Genomic DNA, 17,416 nt, shown 5'->3' on the forward strand with positions numbered 1-17,416 from the left:
TCAATAGACAAATAACTTAAATGTACTTCATAAAAGCAAGATATGTTAATTAAGCAAAAATAAAAAATACACTCACGTAGCTACAGTGAATATAAATACAGACTGGGTCTCTTACCTAAAGGAATCTTACAGTCTAGTTGTGAAGATAATTTTCAAATAAAAAAATGATAATCATTTATCTAAAATGTATGAGTTGCAAAGATGTAGCATATACCAGAGATTCTAAAATCTGATTATTGTCCTTTGCAAAATTTGTTTAAAAATGCATATTGCCAGGTCCCACCCTCAGAGATTTAATTCAGTATTTCTGGAGCTGTGCTCAGGTATCCACTTTTTTTGGGGGGGGGAGGGGTTGTAATTTATTTTTGTAATTTATTTATTTTTTTTTTTTACACACACACACACACACACACACACACACACACTGTATTTTATTTTTACAAGAGATAAATAGACTGACACCAAGCATTGTACATGGATGACCACAACAAAAGCAACAATGATTGCAATTACCAAACATGAAACACACTCATACTATGTCATAATATTGACATTCAGTCCAGTAATCCTCCACTGTAGCAGCTCCTTTACTTTGCAGTGAAAATCGATTTGTATGTTCTTTGCCTCTGAGTCCTTGTGGGATTTTTTTTTTTTAATTCAGACAGAAAGTCACAAAAATTATACTCATCATCATCAGTTCACTCAGTCCCATGTAATTAATTTTTTTTTCATCTTGATCTTTTGTTAGCACTTTTATGAGTTCATCAGTTTTTCATTAGAGTTCTGAAAATGCTTATTCATTCAGTTCAGCAGTACAGTCAGTTACCAGAAACCTGTACTTGTCAGAGTCTTTTCCATGAATTTCTTGAAGATGAAACCCTTTTATAGGAACATATTTGCAAAAGCACCAGAGTACACCCAGAACTGTCTGTAAATGACAAAAGACTTAAAAATGACCACAGTTAAAGATTTGATGAAAGTTCATAATAATGCAGTTGACAAGAAAATTAGTTATTTCTGAGATATACATTTTTTTTTAATTTTTATTTACTTATTTATTTATTTATGGCTGTGTTGGGTCTTCGTTTCTGTGCGAGGGCTTTCTCCAGTTGCGGCAAGTGGGGGCCACTCTTCATCACGGTGCGCGGGCCTCTCATTATCGCCGCCTCTCTTGTTGTGGAGCACAGGCTCCAGACACGCAGGCTCAGTAATTGTGGCTCACGGGCCTAGTTGCCCCGCGGCATGTGGGATCCTCCCAGACCAGGGCTCGAACCCGTGTCCCCTGCACTGGCAGGCAGATTCTCAACCACTGCGCCACCAGGGAAGCCCCTGAGATATACATTTTAAAGTAATAACTAGGATTATGACTTATAACATTATACCAGAACATATAAGATTTTTAGAAATTTCATGTAATGTCTGAAACGTTTATATTAACATATTTCCATACAAATAACCCAATGAAAGTTTAGTATTAGTTGTTTTGTTTGTTTGCTTTTTTTATACTGCATGTTCTTATTAGGCATCAATTTTATACACATCAGTGTATACATGTCAATCCCAAAAGCCCAATTCAGCACACCACCATCCCCAGCTCACCGCAGTTTTCCCCCCTTGGTGTCGATATGTCCGTTCTCTACATCTGTGTCTCAACTTCTGCCCTGCAAACCAGCTCATCTGTACCATTTTTCTAGGTTCCACATACATGCGTTAATATACGATATTTGTTTTTCTCTTTCTGACTTACTTCACTCTGTATGACAGTCTCTAGATCCATCCACGTCTCAACAAATGACTCAATTTCGTTCCTTTTTATGGCTGAGTAATATTCCATTGTATATAGGTACCACAACTTCTTTATCCATTCATCTGTTGATGGGCATTTAGGTTGCTTCCATGACCTGGCTATTGTAAATAGTGCTGCAATGAAAATTCGGGTGCATGTGTCTTTTTGAATTATGGTTTTCTCTGGGTAAATGCCCAGTAGTGGGATTGCTGGGTCATATGGTAATTCTATTTTTAGTTTTTTAAGGAACCTCCATATTGTTCTCCATAGTGGCTGTATCAATTTACATTCCCACCAACAGTGTAAGAGGGTTCCCTTTTCTCCACACCCTCTCCAGCATTTGTTGTTTGTAGATTTTCTGATGATGCCCATTCTAACTGGTGTGAAGTGATACCTCATTGTAGTTTTGATTTGCATTTCTCTAATAATTAGTGATGTTGAGCAGCTTTTCATGTGCTTCGTGGCCGTCTGTAGGTCTTCTTTGGAGAAATGTCTATTTAGGTCTTCTGCCCATTTTTGGATTGGGGTGTTTGTTTCTTTAATATTGAGCTGCATGAGCTGTTTATATATTTTGGAGATTAATCCCTTGTCCATTGATTCGTTTGCAAATATTTTCTCCCATTCTGAGGGTTGTCTTTTCGTCTTGTTTATGGTTTCCTTTGCTGTGCAAAAGCTTTGAAGTTTCATTAGGTCCCATTTGTTTATTTTTGTTTTTATTTCCATTACTCTAGGAGGTGGATCAAAAAAGATCTTGCCGTGATTTATGTCAAAGAGTGTTCTTCCTATGTTTTCCTCTAAGAGTTTTATAGTGTCCAGTCTTACATTTAGGTCTCGAATCCATTTTGAGTTTATTTTCGTGTACGGTGTTAGGGAGTATTCTAATTTCATTCTTTTACATGTAGCTGTCCAGTTTTCCCAGCACTACTTATTGAAGAGACTGTCTTTTCTCCATTGTATATCTTTGCCTCCTTTGTCATAGATTAGTTGACCATAGGTGCGTGGGTTTATCTCTGGGCTTTCTATCTTGTTCCATTGATCGACGTTTCTGTTTTTGTGCCAGTACCATATTGTCTTGATTACTGTAGCTTTGTAGTATACTCTGAAGTCAGGGAGTCTGATTCCTCCAGCTCCGTTTTTTTCCCTCAAGACTGCTTTGGCTATTCGGGGTCTTTTGTGTCTCCATACAAATTTTAAGATGATTTGTTCTAGCTCCATAAAAAATGCCATTGGTAATTAGATAGGGATTGCATTGAATCTGTAGATTGCTTTGGGTAGTATAGTCATTTTCACAATGTTGATTCTTCCAATCCAAGAACATGGTATATCTCTCCATCTGTTGGTATCATCTTTAATTTCTTTCATCAGTGTCTTATAGTTTTCTGCATACAGGTCTTTTGTCTCCCTAGGTAGGTTTATTCCTAGGTATTTTATTCTTTTTGTTGCAATGGTAAATGGGAGTGTTTCCATAATTTCTCTTTCAGATTTTTCATCATTAGTGTATAGGAATGCAAGAGATTTCTGGGCATTAATTTTGTATCCTGCAACTTTACCATATTCATTAATTAGCTCTAGCAGTTTTCTGGTGGCAGTTTTAGGATTTTCTATGTATGGTATCATGTCATCTGCAAACAGTGACAGTTTTACTTCTTCTTTTCCAATTTGTATTCATTTTATTTCTTTTTCTTCTCTGATTGCCATGGCTAGGACTTCCAGAACTATGTTGAATAACAGTGGTGAGAGTGGACATCCTTGTCTCGTTCCTGATCTTAGAGGAAATGCTTTCAGTTTTTCACCATTGAGAATGATGTTTGCTGTGGGTTTGTCATATATGGCCTTTATTATGTTGAGGTAGGTTCCCTCTATGCCCACTTTCTGGAGAGTTTTTATCATAAATGGGTGTTGAATTTTGTCAAAAGCTTTTTCTGCATCTATTGAGATGATCATACGGTTTTTATTCTTCAATTTGTTAATATGGTGTATCACATTGATTGATTTGAGTATTTTGAAGAATCCTTGCATCCCTGGGATAAATCCCACTTGACCGTGGTGTATGATCCTTTTAATGTGTTGTTGGATTCTGTTTGCTAGTATTTTGTTGAGGATTTTTGCATCTATATTCATCAGTGATATTGGTCTGTAATTTTCTTTTTTTGTAGTGTCTTTGTCTGGTTTTGGTATCAGGGTGATGGTGGCCTCCTAGAATGAGTTTGGGAGTGTTCCTTCCTCTGCAATTTTTTGGAAGAGTTTGAGAAGGATAGGTGTTAGCTCTTCTCTAAATGTTTGATAGAATTCACCTGTGAAGCCATCTGGTCCTGGACTTTTTTTTGTTGGAAGATTTTTAATCACAGTTTCAATTTCATTACTTGTGATTGGTCTGTTCATATTTTCTGTTTCTTCCTGGTTCAGTCTTGGAAGGTTATACCTTTCTAAGAATTTGTCCATTTCTTCCAGGTTGTCCATTTTATTGGCATAAAGTTGCTTGTAGTAGTCTCTTAGGATGCCTTGTATTTCTGCGGTGTCTGTTGTAACTTCTCCTTTTTCATTTCTGATTTTATTGATTTGAGTCCTCTCCCTCTTTTTCTTGATGAGTCTGGCTAATGGCTTATCAATTTTGTTTATCTTCTCAAAGAACCAGCTTTTAGTTTTGTTGATCTTTGCTATTGTTTTCTTTGTTTCTATTTCATTTATTTCTGCTCTGATCTTTATGATTTCTTTCCTTCTGCTAACTTTGGGTTTTGTTTGTTCTTCTTTCTCTAGTTTCTTTAGGTGTAAGGTTAGATTGTTTACTTGAGATTTTTCTTGTTTCTTTAGGTAGGCTTGTATAGCTATAAACTTCCCTCTTAGAACTGCTTTTGCTGCATCCCATACGTTTTGGGTCGTCGTGTTTTCATTGTCATTTGTCTCTAGGTATTTTTTGATTTCCTCTTTGATTTCTTCAGTGATCTCTTGGTTATTTAGTAACGTATTGTTTAGCCTCCATGTGTTTGTCTTTTTTACGTTTTTTTCCCTGTAATTCATTTCTAATCTCATAGCGTTGTGGTCAGAAAAGATGCTTGATATGATTTCAATTTTCTTAAATTTACTGAGGCTTGATTTGTGACCCAAGATGTGATCTATCCTGCAGAATGTTCCGTGCGCACTTGAGAAGAACGTGTAATCTGCTGTTTTTGGATGGAATGTCCTATAAATATCAATTAAATCTATCTGGTCTATTGTGTCATTTAAAGCTTCTGTTTCCTTATTTATTTTCATTTTGGATGATCTGTCCATTGGTGTAAGTGAGGTGTTAAAGTCCCCCACTATTATTGTGTTACTGTCAATTTCCTCTTTTATAGCTGTTAGCAGTTGCCTTATGTATTGAGGTGCTCCTATGTTGGGTGCATATATATTTATAATTGTTATATCTTCTTCTTGGATTGATCCCTTGATCATTATGTAGTGTCCTTCCTTGTCTCTTGTAACATTCTTTATTTTAAAGTCTATTTTATCTGATATGAGTATAGCTACTCCAGCTTTCTTTTGATTTCCATTTGCATGGAATATCTTTTTCCATCCCCTCACTTTCAGTCTGTATGTGTCCCTAGGTCTAAAGTGGGTCTCTTGTAGACAGCATATATATGGGTCTTGTTTTCGTATCCATTCAGCAAGCCTGTGTCTTTTGGTTGGAGCATTTAATCCATTCACGTTTAAGGTAATTATCGATATGTATGTTCCTATGACCATTTTCTCAATTGTTTTGGGTTTGTTTTTGTAGGTCCTTTTCTTCTCTTGTGTTTCCCACTTAGAGAAGTTCCTTTAGCATTTGTTGTAGAGCTGGTTTGGTGGTGCTGAATTCTCTTAGCTTTTGCTTGTCTGTAAAGCTTTTGATTTCTCCATCAAATCTAAATGAGATCCTTGCTGGGTGGAGTAATCTTGGTTGTAGGTTCTTCCCTTTCATCACTTTAAGTATATCATGCCACTCCCTTCTGGCTTGTAGAGTTTCTGCTGAGAAATCAGCTGTTAACCTTATGGGAGTTCCCTTGTATGTTATTTGTCATTTTTCCCTTGCTGCTTTCAATAATTTTTCTTTGTCTTTAATTTTGCCACTTTGATTACTATGTGTCTCGGCGTGTTTCTCCTTGGGTTTATCCTGTATGGGACTCTCTGTGCTTCCTGGACTTGGGTGGCTATTTCCTTTCCCATGGTAGGGAAGTTTTCGACTATAATCTCTTCAAATATTTTCTCTGGTCCTTTCTCTCTCTCTTCTCCTTCTGGGACGCCTATAATGCGAATGTTGTTGCATTTAATGTTGTCCCAGAGGTCTCTTAGGCTGTCTTCATTTCTTTTCATTCTTTTTTCTTTAGTCTGTTCCGCAGCAGTGAATTCCACCATTCTGTCTTCCAGGTCACTTATCCATTCTTCTGCCTCAGTTATTCTGCTATTGATTCCTTCTAGTGTAGTTTTCATTTCAGTTATTGTATTGGTCATCTCTGTTTGTTTGTTCTTTAATTCTTCTAGGTCTTTGTTAATCATTTCTTGCATCTTCTCAATCTTTGCCTCCCTTCTTATTCCGAGGTCCTGGATCATCTTCACTATCATTATTCTGAATTCTTTTTCTGGAAGGTTGCCTATCTCCACTTCATTTAGTTGTTTTTCTGGGGTTTTTTCTTGTTCCTTCGTCTGGTATATAGCCCTCTGCCTTTTCATCTTGTCTATCTATCTGTAACTGTGGTTTTTGGTCCACAGGCTGCAGGATTGTAGTTTTTCTTGCTTCTGCTGTCTGCCCTCTGGTGGATGAGGCTATCTAAGAGGCTTGATAGGAGGCTCTGGTGGTGGGTAGAGCTGACTGTTGCTGTGGTGGTCAGAGCTCCGTAAAATTTTAATCCACTTGACTGTTGATGGGTGGGGCTGGGTTCCCTCCCTGTTGATTGTTTTGCCTGAGGCAACCCAACACTGGAGCCTGCCTGGGCTCTTTGGTGGGGTTAATGGCAGACTCTAGGAGGGCTCACGCCAAGGAGAACTTCCCAGAACCTCTGTTGCCAGTGTCCTTGTCCCCACGGTGAAACACAGCCACCCCTGCCTCTGCAGGAGACTCCCCAACACCAGCAGGTAGGTCTGGTTCAGTCTCCCCCAGGGTCACTACTCCTTCCCCTGGGTCCCGATGCGCACACTACTTTGTGTGTGCCCTCCAAGAGTGGGGTCTCTGTTTCCCCCAGTCCTGTCGAAGTCCTGCGATCAATTCCCACTAGGCTTCAAAGTCTGATTCTCTAGGAATTCCTCCTCCGGTTGCCGGACCCCCAGGTTGCAAAGCCTGACGTGGGGCTCAGAGCCTTCACTCCAGTGGGTGGACTTCTGTGGTATAAGTGTTCGCCAGTCTGTGAGTCACCCACCCAGCAGTTATGGGATTTGATTTTACTCTGATTGTGCCCCTCCTACCGTATCACTGTGGCTTCTCCTCTGTCCTTGGACGTGGGGTATCCTCCTTGGTGAAGTCCAGTGTCTTCCTGTCGATGATTGTCCAGCAGCCAGTTGTGATTCTGGTGCTCTTGCAAGAGGGAGTGAGAGCACGTCCTTCTACTCCGCCATCTTGGTTAATCCTCCGGTATCCACTTTTTTAATGAATTCTGCAGCTGATTCTGCCATACAGTCAGTTTTTAGAACCACTCATATTGACTACAAAGGTTATATATTTCTGGGTATGGAAAGATCACTGAGGACAAGGCAATCATTAGGAAAACTACTCGAAGACGCTAGGGCTTATGTTGGACCTTAAAGGAGGGCAAGATTCAAATATAGAGGGGCCTGTTTCTTCCCTTCCTTGTATCTGTAGATACACAGGGAACCATCCGGTCTCCAACATTGTGATTGTTGATGTAAAGATGATATCTGGTTTCATTCCCCTGAAACCAACAGTGAAAATGGTAAGTAGATCCTAGGTATTTGAATTTTCTGTATCCCCAGCGTAGGACCATACCAACAGCATCCTCATAAGGTCAACTTGTCAAAACAACATTGGTCCTAATTAAAGAAATTGAATTTATTTGGTACCCAGCATACGTTTAGCATTGTGCTAAGTACCAATACAAGAAAAAGAAGAAAGATGTCTGAATTAATTGAGCCTACATTCTAGTTAAGAATATTTAGAAATGGGTAACTGAAATCGTCAAATAACATTTTGGGACAAGATGTAATTAAGTACCAAAATTATCGGTATAGTCTTCAAATACTGTGGGAATTCAGAAAAAATTGAGATCAGTGTTAGTTAGAATAGATAAAGATATCTTCAGCTCCACACCCATGAGTAAGTTTTCCATGCAGAGAGTGGGGCAGCCTAGCAGCTAAGAACACAAGCTCTGGGGCCAGACTTCCTGGGTTCAAATCCTGGTTTGGCTATTTACTGTGTGACGTAGGGCAAGTCACTTCACTTTGCTATGCCTCAGTCCCCTCTTCTGTAAAATGGGCATAACAAGTGCCTGTCCCATAGGGTTGCGGGGAGGACTGAATGAGATAAAGACACAATGAATGCTCAGAGCTGTGTTTGAATTAATGTAAACTATTATTATTTGTTGTAACTTTAGAAAAAAAAAAGATACCTTCATAAATAATCTCAGATGAGTAGTTATCTTACTTAAGGCTACTTCTCCCTTACCTTCAAACTGAAGACAAGGACACCTGTTACTGAGTCATATGAATATTCAATCTTACATCTGATGTATTGGTATTCACAATTTTCTATATATGTTTCCATTCTACTGGATGAGTATCTGCAAACCTCATTTCAAGGAATTTAATCCCAGCTTCCTCTTTGTACATACTTCAGTCCCACAGTCCGCTTGTCTCTTAGTACCTCAAGGGCTTCATTTATTCAGTAACACTGGTGATTTCTTTCATTTCCCTCAGCTTGAACTATCACGCCACATGAGCAGGACAGAAGTGAGCAACAACAATGTCTTGATTTACCTGGAACAGGTAAGGGCCCTGCAGCGTTGCTAGACACATCCAGGTGGATAGTCCTTTTAGACGGGTCTCTTCACCTAGGAGGTGCATGGTATGAGAAGAGCAATCACGAGGAAAGCCTTTTTGAAAAGTACATCCTTTCTGTTCCATTAGATAATATTTTAAATTTTCTTTCCTCATTGCAGGCTTCCCTGGAGTTTGGAGTGTCAGAAGTATGGGGGTTGGGGGGACCAAAGGATATGGATTTGTTTGTACTAAAATAGGAATATGAGTATTTCTGCTTACTTCAGGTAGATGCTCTTTTCCGCAAACACGCCTGATCATCTAGAAGCCTACTTGAACAGTTGCTGATTAAGGGTAGGAAGTGTTCCCAGGAGTTGGCCAATGATTATGTCAACCTCACCTTAACATAAATGTATACAAAAAATTAGATGTAGATAGATAGGCAGATAGACAAGTAGATAGGTAGGTAGTTAGATAGATAGATATGTAGATACATAGATACATAGATAGATATAGACAGATGATATGTTATCAGTCTAGATGTATTCATCACAGTCAGTTTTATCATAATGTAATTGATTTCATTAGCAACACAAGAAACCACTGTGATTTTGTACATGTATGTTTATACTTTGAAAAATGTCTGTTTTCTAAATATTTGGAAACATTACTATGGATAGAGTCAGTCTGCCAGTGAAAAGAATTTTTCTCTCACTATGAGCAGAGCCATGTATGGACATTATGGAGGAATATGAATTGTTTTAATTGTTTAAAAATCTGGTAAATTTTCATTACTCTAAGGAGCTCTCCTCTAGCTCCTCAGGTTCCTACTCTAAAATCTTTATCGCCATCCTCCTAGGTGAGAAGTTAGGGCGCACAGCTGGTTTGAGATTGAACTCTGTCAGCCAACTAAGAACTGTTCCTCAAAGGACGAAGATTGAATGGCACCAAAGGAAAAGAGGTGAGGTCTCCCTGATTCTGGATTATTCTCCCTTTCTTTTTTCAGGTAACCAATCAGACACTGAGCTTTTCCTTCTCAGTTCTACAAGACATCCCTGTAAGAGATCTGCAACCTGCTATTGTGAAAGTCTATGACTACTATGAGACTGGTGAGTAACAGAGGACTAAGAACCGTAAGTAACCTCAATCCATAATAAAGGAATTAGAGTGTGACAGACATTTGTAAGTAAGCCCTGTTTTCAACATATTCTGTTACCTTATTTCTGCTACCTTGGCCTATAAAACTACTACAAAAACTACCTACAACATAAGTCTGCCAATCATGCAAAAATTTCCAAGGGACTAAGAGTTTTACAAAGAAATGTTTACAGATAAAGAGATATATAAATCTCCTTTAAAAGATGCTATAACAATGCAAAGTAATAAATAAGAGCCTGGAGAATTATACAGATAATTAGGGGAGGAAATTAGAGATAGGAAGAGAACAATCCCTTGAGTGGTCAACGAAGACCAAACAAAGAAAATAAAATCTGAGTTGTAAGATAAAACGTAGGTGTTATTCTGATTAGTGGAGAGGAACATGCTGAATGTTGCAGACTAGGAGAAAACGATAAGAAAATATCATGAACGGGGAAAGAAGCAAATATCAAAGCAGAACTGAAAGGACACACACCTACAGTTATCCCCCTTGTACTTTGCTTGAACGACTGCAGTGTGGTCAGCCCTTCATTTCTCTCACAGAGAAGGGGATTATGTCAATGGTACCAAGAGTGGAAATCCCAAGACCACTCTTGTCTACTTCCCCAGCAAACCGACATTTCTGCAATGATGCAGCTCCTGATTCAGTGAAGTGTGCAGTCCTGATATGTCAAAACCTCTCCATGAAACCCTGTCCCACTGAAGCTCCCATTCTCAAGGTTTTCCCCCATATTGTCTTTCAGATCAAGCAGCTTTGGCTGAGTACAGTGCTCCCTGCAACACAGATAAGCAGTCTGAGTTCCATGTGTCAAGCCTTTATTTTGCTCTTAAAGCCAGTCCTCCTAAATACAGAATCATCTACATCTTTTTTTAGTTGATCTCAGATTCCTCATACTGCATAATAACACAGAAATATACACCTTGGGAGAAGAGCACTAACTCTCTGAAAGATTTATTTCTAATTCCTTTATCAGAAGAGTCTGTATTGGGCTTCCCTGGTGGCGCAGTGGTTGGGAATCCGCCTGCCAATGCAGGGGACACGGGTTCGAGCCCTGGTCCGGGAAGATCCCACATGCCGTGGAGCAACTAAGCCTGTGCACCACAACTACTGAGCCTGCACACCACAACTACTGAGCCTGCACTCTAGAGCCCACGAGCCACAACTACCAAAGCCCACGCGCCTAGAGCCCGTGCTCCACAACAAGAGAAGCCACTGCAATGAGAAGCCCGCGCACTGCAGCGAAGAGCAGCCCCCGCTCGCCACAACTAGAGAAAGCCCGCACGCAGCAACGAAGACCCAACGCAGCCAAAAATAAATAAATAAATAAATAAAATTTATTAAAAAAAGAAGAGTCTGTATTGATTGTAGGGTGGATATTTGATGGATCCCAATCTCAACCACAGTCAGTTTGGTTTCCTTTAGTAAGCCCTGTCATTCATATCCAATTAGAATTATATTCACCCTTGTCAAGCCCTAAATCATCCTGTTTACTTTCTTCTCTCCACAGACACAGAGCAAGGAAATGTTTGAGGCCCATATCTATAGACAGGGCTTTGCTGGAATCCTCAAAACCAGGACTCTTTGAAAGGATTGTTTTCTGTCTGCAATACAGATGCTAAACAAGGATGGTAAATAAATATATACTTCCAGAGAGTATCTAGCATTGATTCCTTCTTCATTTAATGTAAATTTACTCCAAGGTCACTTAGTGCCGTGCATTGTACCCTGTATTTCTAATGAACAAATGATGACATTTTAGTTGAGGTGATAACGTGTAGTATAAAAACTGGAATAATTCAAAACAGCCTCAATCCTGCAGAACTTCAGAATATTCAAAATAAATGTAACGGCAATCTGAGAAATCTTTACCTCCAAAGAAGTTTTTTGGTGGTTAGATTAGTGACAAGAAGAGTACAAAGTATACCTGGGTGTATACTTTTTACAAAGTCATAAAGTGTACTTTTCACAAAGACATAGAGTGTACTTTATGCCAGGTAAAATGACTGGCCTGACTAGACAGGAGTTCCATGTTGTAGGATGCTAAAAATTACTTCATTAATAAGTTATGTTAAGGTAGGAGACAGAAAACTATTACGCTAATTTCTCTGAAGTAGGAATTCATTGGCCTGACTTCTAGTCCAAAATCTGCCACTGACCATGTGTCTGACTTTCAATCAACCAGCTAACCTCTAGATATCAATTTCATGTATAAGAGAGAGTCTGATGTTACTGAAAAAGTGACAAGTACGGGAACAAGGTTTCTGAGGAGATAAGAAAATGTAGAAGCATAAAAAGAGGTATACAGGTTGACAATTTTTTTAAACCAATACTGAGTGTCTACCATCTGCTAGGCACTGTTCTAAGCATTTTGTTTGTGTCATGGAATTCCATCCTCACAATCACTCTATGAGGTACATACTATGATTAATGCCATTTTAAATATGAGCAAACAGAGGTTTAGAGAAGTTAGAAAGTTCAGAAAGAAGTTTAGAAAGTTTCCCAAACTCCAAGTGTGAGGAAGACAAGATTTGAAGCTGGAAGCTGGGCTTTCTAGTGATGAGTCCATACCCTTACCCACATCCCTCTATCACTTAGTGTGGATGGAGAAGGTTATTTCTTCTTTTGAGATTTTCAGATGACGGTAGGAGGCTGAATTCAAAAAGAGAGATGTGTGCAAAGGAAGAGAAATGTATATGGGAGCAGGGAAAAGTAAGAAAAATGGGGCAGAGGAAGAAGGAAAATCAGATGTTAGGGTTTCTGGGAGACCTTCAGGTGAGTTCACATATGAGACCTGCTGGCATTGCCATGTCACAATTGTCCCTTTCTTGTGTGAAGCATATGGGATTGTAGACTGTGACCAGTGTGGCCCAAGATTTGAATATATGACTTTCCCAAAAGTCAAACTACACTGAGGGAGGAGAAGGGGTAACACCTACACATTTTTCTTAGAGCCTTTTTATTTAAAGATTATGTTGACTTGTTATCTTTCTTTCTAGAGTATAGAAAAATAGAGCCCTAACCCTTGTACAATGTTGGTGGGAATGTAAATTGGTACAGACACTGTGGAAAACAGCGTGAAGGTTTCTCAAAAAACTAAAAATAGAACTACCCAGCCATTCCACTCCTGGTTATATATCCAAAAGAAACAAAAACACTAATTCAAAAAGATGCATGCACCCCAATGTTCATAGCAGCGTTATCTACAATTGCCAAGATATGAAAGGAACCTAAGTGTCCATCAACAGATGAATGGATAAAGAAGATGTGGTTGGGCTTCCCTGGTGGTGCAGTGGTTGAGAATCCGCCTGCCAATGCAGGGGACACGGGTTCAAGCCCTGGTCTGGGAAGATACCACATGCCGCGGAGCAACTAGGCCCGTGAGCCACAACTACTGAGCCTGCGCGTCTGGAGCCTGTGCTCCGCAACAAGAGAGGCCGCGATAGTGAGACGCCCGCGCACCGCGATGAAGAGTGGCCCCCACTTGCCGCAACTGGAGAAAGCCTTCGCACAGAAACAAAGACCCAACACAGCCAAAAATAAATAAATAAATAAATAAATTTTTTAAAAATGAAGATGTGGTATATATATACAATGGAACACCACACAGCCATAAAAAAGAACAAAATTTTGCCATTTGCAGCAACATGGATGGACTTGGAGGGCATTATGCTAAGTGAAAAAAGTCAGAGAAAGACAAATACTGTATACTACAACAAACTAGGGAATATAACAAAAAAGAAGCAGAGACAGATTTAGAGAATAAACTAGTGGTTACCAGAGAGGAGAGGGAAGGGGGGGAGGGGCAATAAAGGGGTTTGGGGGTGGGAGGCACAAACTATTAGGTAGGTGTAAGATAGGCTCAAGGATGTATTGTACAACCCTGGGGAATATAGCCAATATTTGGTAATAACTATAAATGTAAAGTAACCTTTAAAAATTATTGGGTTGGCCAAAAAGCTCATTCGAGTTTTTCTGTACCATTTTACGGAAAAACCCCAACGAACATTTTGGCCAGCCCAACATATAATTTTTTAAAATTTTTTTAAAAAAGAAAAGAACCCTTCAGTATTCTGAAAGAACTAGTAAACTTATGATGGGATAATATCATGGGATCCAAGATTCCTCCTCTGAATGATCACAACAAAAGGGTCAGAGACCCTCCACCCTCATACTGGATCTGGCCATGCCCACAGGCACTGTTATCCCTCTGTTACATGCCCCAATCACAAGAGAGCTGCATCAGCTTGGAGCCCAGATTTGTGGGGTTTCCCCCCAAAAAAAGGACATAATGGGGAATCCTAGCTTCATGCAATGAGTTAGAAGCACTGCAAATAAATAACCAAAGACCATTAGCATTGCATGTGGAGGGGAAGAAAGGAATGGGGGAAATCCTGTTGACTGGTCTCTGATTCTTGATGCTCTAATATTTTTGCCCAGTTGCCATGAAAAAAATATAAGACCTAGGAGAGAAGGTGGAAGCAGGTTTCAATTTTATTCTGTGTTAAGAGAGTCAGACCAGGTTGAATGTTGAAAAGGCAGTGTTTATGGGAGCGATTAAAAATGAGGCTTGACAGATCAGTTGAGACTGATTTATCAAGGGTGTTCAAAGAAGTCTATGTTTTATCCTATTAGTAATAGGAAGCCAATGGAATCTTTTAAAAACAGGATAGTGGCATGATCATACTTGATTTAAGATGGTAACAAGCAGCAGAAAGGGGCTAGGGTGGTAGGGACAGGTGGTAAGGAGATAATTACAGTAGCCCTTATTTCTCAGGAAAAATGTGTGTGGAAAATGGGCTGGGAATATATTCTACTTCTTAAAACTGATTCTTTCATTTTTAACACTTAGAGAAAGCCAGAATGCTTCGCATTAATATGACAAGTTCTAGACCAAAATGAAAGTGTACAAAGAAATTTTAATATGTGGGCCTACTGTAAATAGGTTCAGCTTCCTATGCAGTTTTTTTCCAAGTCCATTAAAAGCCATAATTGACACTAATGGCAAGTTAGGATCAACAATTAATGTGATTAATTATGCATCTTAGTTTGAACTAAGAGGAGGAACGGGGGACTACTAAGATAAGGTTAGACACAAACTAAAAGGATTTTAAAGGACAAATACTGATACATAAGAGACACATATAGCATATACTAGATTCATGCCTCAGATTCTGAGCATTATAGTGAAAGACCATCTCAGATGTTGTGCCAATTTTTTTTTTTTTAATGTGCTTCCCTTATGCTTGTCGCTGATCTGATACCTTAGCAGTTCTCAGATGCCCTCTTTTCATGTACAGTAATGAAAGATAGCCACAGGGTGGCAGCAAAGGTTAAAAAATATGAGTACTGCTGCTTTATTAACTGTAAAAAAACTTTGTAAAAAAAAGTTAGACAAAGAGAAGAGAGAAGGAGAGGAATAAAATAATCATGGAAACTTATAGTAAGAAGACAACAAAATAAGGTAACTAGCACACAAATTGTCCTTACTGGTCCACAGAATTGCATTCTGGGAATAGTGATTTTGTTTGTGTGTGTATGTGTGTATGGCGGAGGGGAGGGGAGGGAGGTTGGTTGGTTTTCTTAGAATCAGTATATTCTACATGAAATATTACATTTCTTTGTCTTCTGTAAATGAAATGTGACTCTAAACCCCAGCCCCATTAGACTACAGGAAATTTATCTCAAATATTCTGGGGTTCTTCCTACCTGGTGATCTAATACAGGGTCAAGGTATTTCATCCCACCCCACGGCAGTCATCTGTATTTAGTTTACATGACTGTTTTAGATCCACCACCCTGTGGCCTCCCTGTTGTTCAAAGGGATAGGAATATTTGACAAAGAACAAGTGGCTGGGCCTGGGATCCAGCCTTCCAGGTGCTCCATGCAGACCTTCTCTGTAATTCCTCCAAGGAAACTACTGACCTCTCTGCCCAGCCTGAAAGAAGTGTTTTGGTCTGGGGAAATGTTTTAAGCATTTAGTCATTCTAGTTAGAAACCTTAGTCTCTTAATTGGCTTTCTTCCTTCTTAAATTGTTATTCCCCTGTTTATTCTTTTAAAATCAAAAGACAGGAAACCCTGCCCCAAACCTCCCTTGAGGTTCAATTCTTTCAAATTTTCTACATAGACAATCATATAATCTGTGAACAAAGACACTTTTATTTCTTCCTTAGTAATCTGTATAGCTTTTCTTTCCTTTTCTTGTCTTGTTGCATTAGCTAGGACTTTTGGGACAATGTTGAAGAGAAGTGGTTAGAGGGGACGTCTCTCTCTTGTTCCAAATTTTAGGGGAAAGCATCTAGTTTCTCAGCATTAATATAATTAGATGTGGGGTTTTGGAGATTTTATTTTATCAAGTTGGGGAAGTTCCCCTGTATTTGTAGTTTGGTGAGAATTTTTATCATAAATGGGTGTTGGGTTTTGTCAAACGCTTTTTCTGTATGTATTGTTATGAGCATATGATTTTTCTTCTTTAGCCTGTTAATGTGGTGGATTACATTCAACGATTTTCAAATGTTGAACTAGCTTTGCATACCTAGAATAAATTTCACTTTTCATGACACAGAGAATTATCTTCACACATTGTTGGATACAATTTGCTAATATTTTGTTGAGGACTTTTGCATTTTTGTTCATGAGAGAGTCTGTAGTTTTCCTTCCCTGTAATGTCTTCCCTGGTTACGGTGTTAGGAAGTCTTCCCTCTACCTCTATTTTCTGGAAGATATTGTAGAGAATTGGTATTATTTCTTCTTTAAATGTTTGGTAGAATTCACCAGTGAAACCATTTGGGCCTGGTGTTTTCTGTTTCAAAAGATTGTTAATTATTGATTCAATTTATTTAATAGATATAGACCTATTCAAATTATCAATCTTCTGGGAGAACTGGCCCCTTTGGCATTATGGAATGCCCCTCTTTATCCTTGACTGTTTTCCTTGCTCTGAAATGTACTTTATCTGAAACTAATATAGCTGCTTCAGGCTTTTAAAAAATTAATGTTAGCGTGGCATATCTTTATCCAACCTTTACTTTTAATCTATCTGTGTCTTTTCATACTTAAAGTGGGTTTGTTGTAGACAACATATAGTTGGGTCTTGTTTTTTTTTTAATCCTCTGTAGTAGCATCTGTCTTTTAGTTTATGTATTTAGACCATTCACATTTAAGTTGATTTTTCATACAGTTAATCTCTAAAATATTTAAACTGTTTTCTATTTATTGCCCTTGTTATTTATCTTTTATCATCCACTTTTTTGCCTTCTCCGATTTTAAGTGAGCATTTTTTATGATTCCATTTTCCCTCATCTCTTAGCAGATCAATTATTCCTTTCTCTTTTTCTTCTCCTTCTGGTATTCCCATTACCTGTATGTTACACCTTTTTTAACTGTCCCACAGTTCTTAGATATTCTGTTCTATTTTCTTTTTTTTGAAGTACAGTTGATTTACTGTTCTATTTTTTTTAATCTTTTTTTCTTTGACCTTCAGTTTGGGAAATTTTCAATTCTGCTGACAAGTGTTTTGAATATCCTGATACA

General features: G+C 38.7%; 1 protein-coding gene across 1 annotated transcript in view; it reads right to left on the reverse strand.

Annotated features, from left to right (window-relative positions):
* Positions 1-395: 395 nt before the first annotated feature.
* Positions 396-17,416, reverse strand: part of KLRG1 (killer cell lectin like receptor G1) — a 48,279-nt gene continuing 31,258 nt past the window's right edge. Inside the window, exon 6 of the transcript XR_014252431.1 lies at positions 396-928. The gene's annotated coding sequence lies outside the window, so the exon portion shown is untranslated. The remainder of the gene's footprint in view (positions 929-17,416) is intronic.

The sequence above is a fragment of the Balaenoptera physalus genome, assembly GCF_965194825.1.
Source record: "Balaenoptera physalus genome assembly, chromosome: 13".
In the NCBI taxonomy this organism is placed as follows: domain Eukaryota; kingdom Metazoa; phylum Chordata; class Mammalia; order Artiodactyla; family Balaenopteridae; genus Balaenoptera; species Balaenoptera physalus.